This window comes from Papio anubis, chromosome 11, assembly GCF_008728515.1.
Source record: "Papio anubis isolate 15944 chromosome 11, Panubis1.0, whole genome shotgun sequence".
Taxonomy (NCBI): Eukaryota; Metazoa; Chordata; class Mammalia; order Primates; family Cercopithecidae; genus Papio; species Papio anubis.
In genome coordinates this window covers 88181695-88189094 of record NC_044986.1, presented here as the reverse complement: position 1 = coordinate 88189094, position 7400 = coordinate 88181695, and the positions used below count along the sequence as shown (strand labels likewise).

General features: G+C 45.2%; 1 long non-coding RNA gene across 1 annotated transcript; it reads right to left on the bottom strand.

Annotated features, from left to right (window-relative positions):
- Positions 1 to 2603: 2603 nt before the first annotated feature.
- LOC103887450 lies at positions 2604 to 7108 on the bottom strand. The gene is made up of 3 exons (XR_002524258.2): positions 6540 to 7108; positions 5214 to 5366; positions 2604 to 4168 (listed from the first exon to the last, which is right to left on the bottom strand). It is a non-coding gene; the product is annotated as an uncharacterized LOC103887450 (long non-coding RNA).
- Between the last annotated feature and the right edge of the window lie 292 nt (positions 7109 to 7400).

The window sequence follows — 7400 nt, the reverse complement described above, 5'->3', positions numbered from 1 at the left end:
ACCAAAAGCAATATTCCAATGGGCTGTGATTAATTGCTCCTCCCGTGTTTAAATGGACCTCCTCATGGCTTTTGCTATTGTTCTGCACAAGTAATTAGGGAAGTTTTCACTGCAGAGGTCATTCTTGTGCATGTCCAAAACAAAGGCCAATTTCTGCTTAGCATTTATGAGACTTCAGATGTGGAGTACTCTAATCCACAGTTACATAATGAACATGTGGGTTTAACTGGGAAAGGAAGAGTCAGCCCTGCGGCTTGCTCCAGGCATTGCACAACCTCTCATTCACCCGCACCAGCTTGCTTCATGTTCTCAGTGCTTCTATGGAGAATGTATTATCGCCTCTACAGATCGCCTTTACAGATCAATCTCAGAGGTTAAGCAATTTTTCCCCCAGTCACACAAACAGTAAAGAAAAGCGTGAAAATTCCCGCTTTCCTCTGATTCAAATCCTTTTATGCTTTTCTGAACTCTGCATTGTAACAGCAATAGGAATCTTGGCTTTCCCTGAATCTGTTATTCATCCGTCTATTTGTTCACTTATCCAACAAACGCTTGTTCTTCACTTCCTTATTCCAAGCATAGTGATAGAGCAGCACGTAGGAGGGGCATGATCCAGCCACTTACAGATAATGTAAGGATGAGAAGAAGTCAACAGACAGAAAATAAAATGCAGGCATTTCTATCACAGAAAAAGAAACAAAAATTTTCCCATAGTACACTTGGAACATAAGTTAAAAATGAGAGTGAGGCAGTCACAGAGCTGAGGGGTTTAGGGATTTTATTCTGAGATAGGCAATGAATGGGGAGCCACTAACACCCTTAAACAAGAAAATGACGGGAAAATTTGCAATTTGGAAAGATCAACCTGATAGCTCCATGGGAGGTGCAGGTGACGGCAGGCAAATATGGAGGCAAGGAGACCATATTCCTTTCCCGGGGCTTCCCTAACAAATGACCACAAATGGGGTGGCTGCAAAACACAGAAATTCATTTTCTCACAGTAGCAGAGGCCAGAGTTCCAAAATCAAAGTGTTGCAGGTCCATGTTCCTCAGAAAGCTCTAGGAAAACATCTATCCCAAGCCTTTATCTTAGCTTCTGATGTTGCTGATAATCCTTGGCACTCTCTGGCAATCCCTGGCAGTCTCTGGCAATCCCTGGCAGTCCCTGGCAGTCCCCGGCTTACAGACGCGTTGCTCAGTCCTGCCCCATCATCGTGTGGCGTTCTCCTGGCGTCTGGGCCTGGGTCTGTGTCTCTTCCCTTCTGCATGTAACGACGCCAGTCATGTTGATTTCAGTCATATCAAATTTCATATTGAATGTCTGTTCCAACATGAGTTCATCCTAACTTGACCACATTGCAAAGACCCTATTCCAATAAGGTCACACACACAGGTACCAGGGGTTAGGACGTGAACAGATCTTTTTGGGAGACACAATTCAGCTCACAACAGAGACCAATTAGAGGACATTTGCAATTGGCCAGCTGAGAAAATGAGGCACTGACCAGCAGCACAGCCATGGCGAAAAGGAGGTGATGAGGAAGAAGAACCAGCCAAGCCCAGCAACAGGAGGTGAGGTATGTGTGGTGGAGCTCCAGTGCCCCGCTTAGGGCTGCGGGCATTAAGGAGAGGATTTGTGTGGGAAAGAGAGGATGAGGGGTGGCAGGATGTGATAGCTTTGTCAAGTCTGCCTTTCAAACTTGGAGAAAAATTGTGGATACGGATGGTGTTGATTCTCCACTGTTTTAAATGACAGAACTCTATTGTCTACAAGAGAAAAGGGCAACTTTGGATTTTGATGCTCAAAATCGTTCAAGTCTTGTTCACAATTCTGTTTCCAGCCTCATCACTCCCACTTCTCCTTTCCCTGCAATGTGTGCGCGCGCACGCACACACACACGCACACGTGAACACGGCAAGCATTCACTCTATCCGTTTGTTTCTGCACTGCATGTCTCAGGGACCACGTGATGCCTGAGGATGAGAAATGTTTTATCCCTGTCTGGGCCCACCTGGTGCAGAGAACACAGCGAACGAAGATGGATAGTGAGACAAAGCATGGTGCTGCCCCTGCCCAAGGTGTGCCCTTTCCTGTTGCCCTCCTATTTGCCTCCGTTCCTCTGCCTATGTGGCACCCTTGAGGAAAGAGAATGAATTCCTCCTATCCCTCAACTTACACAGTGTGTTGAGGAGATGGCATGCTGCCTTTAACCATCCATGTCTGCTCCACCATTCTGGAGTAACCACAGAAGGCAAGATCAATGTTTGATTCATCTTCACACCTCCAAGGCCTCATACAACCTATCGCAGAGTAGTGCTCAGAAAATCCTTTGCATAAAAAAGCAAACTCGGCTAGGAGCGGTAGCTCATGCTTGTAATCCCAGCACTTTGAGAGGCTAAGGCAGGGGGATCACTTGTGATAAGGGGTTCAAGACCAGCCTGGTCAACATGGTGAAACTCAATCTCTACTAATAATAAAAAATTAGCCAGGCGTGGTGGCACTTGCCTGTAATCTCAGCTACTTGGGAGGCTGAGGCAGAAGAATGGTTGGAACTTGGGAGGCAGAGATAGCAGTGAGCCGAGATTGTGCCACTGCACTCCAGACTGGGTGACAGATTTCATCTAAAAAAAAAAAAAAAGCAAACTGTCCTGGTTCTTTAAGGGAAGTCACTGGAGTCTACTGCAGGGATCACATGCACAGGCTGTGATGTCAGACAGGCCTGCATCTGAATCCTGGCTCTAATACTCGGTAGCTCTCTTAACTCAGGGAAGTTTTAGACTCCCTAGGCCTCCTATCCTTGCTTGAAAATGGGGATCACAGCAGTAGGGGTGCTGTGATGCTTCAATGAGCTCATGCTAGGAAAGCATCCAGCACATTGCCTGACACACAGGCTCAGAACAAACTTAATTACCATGGTTGGTCCTCAGCAGCCAATAGCCTTCCTGATAGCCTGCTCCTCTTCTGAGAACAGACCAAGAGGATCTGTGAGTTTCTGTAGCCTCAGTTCCTCCCATCATTCTCTTGACCCCAGGTCATCATAAAATTATGACGTAATTGAGGGAAACATGCATGGTTCACCCTTGTTCTTTATGGCTTGGATATTGAGCAATCACGAGACATTGGAATGTTATCTAGAACCACTATTTCTAGAGAAAACCTCCAGGATGGACATGGAACCAAAAATGCTCCTAGAGAGTGTGTTAAGAGTTGAACAATGTGCTTTCCAGTTTGCAGATGAGGGGGAGCTTGACTGTGGAAGGAGCCAGAGCTTTGCTCTCATATTCCAGTCCTGGCTCCAAATCTTGCAGGCTGTGAGACTGGGGCCAGCTACTTAACATCTCTGAACACCATTGTCTCATGAGCCTGTTGTGAGAGTTGGAAATAATAAATAAAACCAAACAACCCAGTGGGTGACACACAGTAACTGTTCAAAAACAGTACCTCCATGCTCTTCTGTCATTAGTAGGGTGGTTGCAGGGATAGAGAGAGACATCAGAGGTGTTCAGTGACCAATCAACCCCCTATAAAACCTTAGCCTCCCTCTAAGCAGACCCCAAGGGTGAGCCCGATAGCTTCGGGGAGATCTCTGTGACTTGCCTCTGTTTGGAAAGCAGTGTCCCCTTAGAGATCAGAGGCGACTCTCCTGGATCCCCACAGATCAGGACCCCACTCCTTGGTCCTGCTGGTTCGTCAGGCATCCCAGGCTCTGTCCAGGGACAGCCAGCTGAGGCTGTGAACTCCAGAGTCATCTTGGATTGGTGACTGGGGAGAGAGCATGAGACTGGGACCAAGCTCAAAAAGGACTTGGGAGGACAGTTAGTGGGTGGGTGGGGTGAAGAGGTTTGGGGAAAAGGAGAGTTTGGAGAAGGAGAAAGCAAGTCAGCCCAGCCAACGGAATGATGACTACAGCCTTTGTTTAGGCATCTTTGGAAGTGTTTGCAGATCTACAGGGTACAATAAACTGCCTAGTGGAAACACAGTCTCAGAGCACTGAGAAGTTTTATTTTTAATTCTTACTTAAATGAGAACTGTTATCTATCTCAGGAGATCTTTTCACCTTGAGGTCATGAATTGGAGCCTGGGGACCTGGCCTCCACTCCTGCTCTGGCATTTTGTAGTTGAATGACCTCAGTGACACCCTTCGCCTCACTGGGCCCAGCTCTGTTCCTGTGAAAAGAAAGGATTGGAGAACTTGGTCTCTTAGGTTCCTGCTAACTGACATTTTGTAACACTTAGTTTCAGATTCCCAACCTCCCTTTCCTCTCCATTCTAATTTTTTTAAGAAGTGCAGGAACTAGAACTTAGAAAGAAAAAAAAACCGTATGCGAACTTTCTACATAATTTCCTAGGCACTTAGATCTGCATCCCAGGAAGCATATTAAAAATACTTATCCCCAGGACTCTCCTTTGGGATGGGACTCAGGAACATCTATAAATTTAACAAGCTCCATAGGTGATTTTTTTTATGATCACACAATAATTAGCCTAAGCTGTCTTAAAGCAGCTGCTGAAAATTGAACCTGATTCAATCTTTAAAAGGCACATCTTTAAACTGTGGTAAAGGCCAAGGTCTCTGCTAGGGAACTGAAGCCAAGAATCTGAGAAAAGTGCAATGATGAACGCCAGCCTTCACCAGCTGGGCCTGGGATGTCTGTGAACCACTGAGGCCAAGATGAGAGCAGGGCCACGGGGACAGCGGGGTTGTGGGCTGTCATGTGACTATGTTCTTGGACCACCTCTCCTTTCATGCTGAACTGAAATGCTTGTCCACACTGTAGAGCACATGATCTTTGTTTCAGGATACGGGGCATGGGTGTCGGGTTGCTTTGCAGGAGCAGGAGAGAATGTGCAGCCACCTCCATCCAGCAGTCCTCTGTGGGAGGCAGTTGGCTGGGACCCGGGTATTCACTGTGGCCATGGGCTGGAGCATCAGCAGCAGCCCACAGACCCACAACCATGGCCATCCAAAAAATAGAGCTCTGCAATGGCTGATTTCCAGGAGGTCACAGTGTAGCTAGATGGCAGAAGCCCAGAACTTGGTGGCCTCCGTTTCAGGACGCTAGTGGCCTCTATGACTCACCAGAGGCAGAAAGCACAGCTTCTGCCATCTGGCTCTGACTGCAGGAGATAGGCGGGCAGAATTGGTTGTCCCTCTCAGCAAGTTTGGTGGATCTGCTTTGCCTCCTCACCTCTGACATCTGGGGTCACCCACCTCATCCTCCACCAGGACCCGGCCTTTCCCTGACATCTTCCCTCTGCTGGTTCGATGTAGTTTTGGGTGCCCTCAACAAGAGGCAATGCACAGACATTTCCTGTTGAAAACACAGTTTTGCTTGCTTGTGTTTAGTAGTAGGGAAAATGTCCACTGAAAGCAAAGGTAATGGAAAATAATTAGCATTTTAAAGAGCAGTAGCACTAAGTAATGTTGAAATCAGCCTCTAACAGTTCCTAAACCCATGTTTTTGAAGAACTTCTATGGGCCAGTCATTCTTTCTCTCCTCCTCTCCCCATCTCCCCCAGCTAGGGCTTTGCATGCATTGACCTCCCGCCTTCATTTTATTCCCACTCCCTTCCCTTCACTTGCATAATCTCGATTGACTTTCTCAAAAATAAACCTTGAATTTTAGAATAGGTTTGGATTCATAGAAAATTGTGAAGATAGTAATACAAGAGGTCCACACATACCCGACACTTAGTTTCTCCTAGTGTTCAGATGTTGTTACATGGGTAGGGGTCATCTGTCACAACCAAGAAGCCACTACTGATTATTATTAGCTAAAATCCATACTTTATGGATACTTCCTCAGTTCTTACCACATATCTTTTTTTCTGTACCAGGATCCCATCCTGGACACCACAAAACATTTAGTGGTTGTGTGTCCTTTAGCTCCTCTATGGCTGTGACAAGTTCTCAGACTTTGTCAGGATGACTTTGTTTAAATGACTTTGACAGTTTGGGGAGGTTTGGGGATGACTTGTCAACTATTTTGCAGAAAGTCCATCAGGTGGACTTTGCCTGGTATTTTCCCCATGATTAGACTGGAGTTGCAGGGTTTGAGGAAAAAGCCACTGAGGTAAAGGCACATGCCACCGACATAACTTAGCTTTGTCTGCCTTACTCACCTGGCTGAGGGAGTCTGTCTGCTTTCTCTACTGTAAAGTTACTCTTTTTCCCATTTCCCATTCAGTACTCTTTGGAGGTAAGTCACCGTATGCAGCCCACATTTAAGGGAGGGGGAGTTATATTCTACCTCCTTGAGATAGGGATATCTACGTAAATTATTTTAAATTCTTCTATATGAGAGGTTTGTCTGCTCTCCCTTATTTTTAGTTATATATTCAATCATATGTTGATACCAATTAATCTCATGCATATTTATTGTATTCCTTAGGTCATAATCTAGTACTACCTTATTAATTTTGTTACTCAAATTATTCCACCTGTGGCCACTAGGAGCTCTTTCAGTTGGCTCCTGTATCCCTTTGACACACCACATTGTTGAGTGTTTGTGCACTTGTGTGTGTGTTATGTACTTACATTCTGGCACTATGAGACACACCAGGCTCTTCTCCTGTATGCCCTGCTCAGCCCTAGAATCCACAGTATCTGCCAGGAGCTCTCGTTCCTTTCTTTATAGACTGGTATTAGAAGTCAGGATCTGGGTGATGTGTGTGTTCTATACTTCAGGGATTCCATTGCTTCCAAGCCCTGCTAACCAACAGAGTAAGGAAAGATATTTCAGTGTCCTAACCCATATCTATACAAATATCTATAAATATTCCCCTAGGGATTCATTGCTATCTATATTAAACTAAGTAGGAGTTAATACTAAAATATCCAACTTTAATCCAGGACAACATGATCACTCTAACATTCCTCAACCTCCTCCTCCAACAGTGAGAAAACTGGCTTCCATCATCCTGCATCCATCAATTATTTGATTCCATTATCCCTGTGTTGTGTTTTCAAAATCGTTAGCCAATGCCCCTGTAGAAAGCAGCCTTACCCTGGTTCAACATACACAAATCAAAAAATGTAATTCATCACATAAAGATAATTAAAGACAAAAGCCACGATTATCTCAATAGATGCAGAAGAGGCCTTCAACAAAATTCAACATACCTTCATGTTAAAAACTCTCAATAAACTAGGTATTGAAGGAATATACCTCAAAATAATAAGATCCTTTATGACAAACCCACAGCCAATATCATACTGAATGGGCAAAAGCAAGAAGCATTCCCCCTTGAAAACTGGGACGAGACATGGATGCTCTCTTTCACCACTCCAAATCAACATAGTGTTGGCAGTTCCAGCCAGGGCAATCAGGCAAACAAAAGAAACAAAGGGTATTCAAATAAGAAGAGAGGAAGTCAAATTGTCTTTGTTTGCAGATGA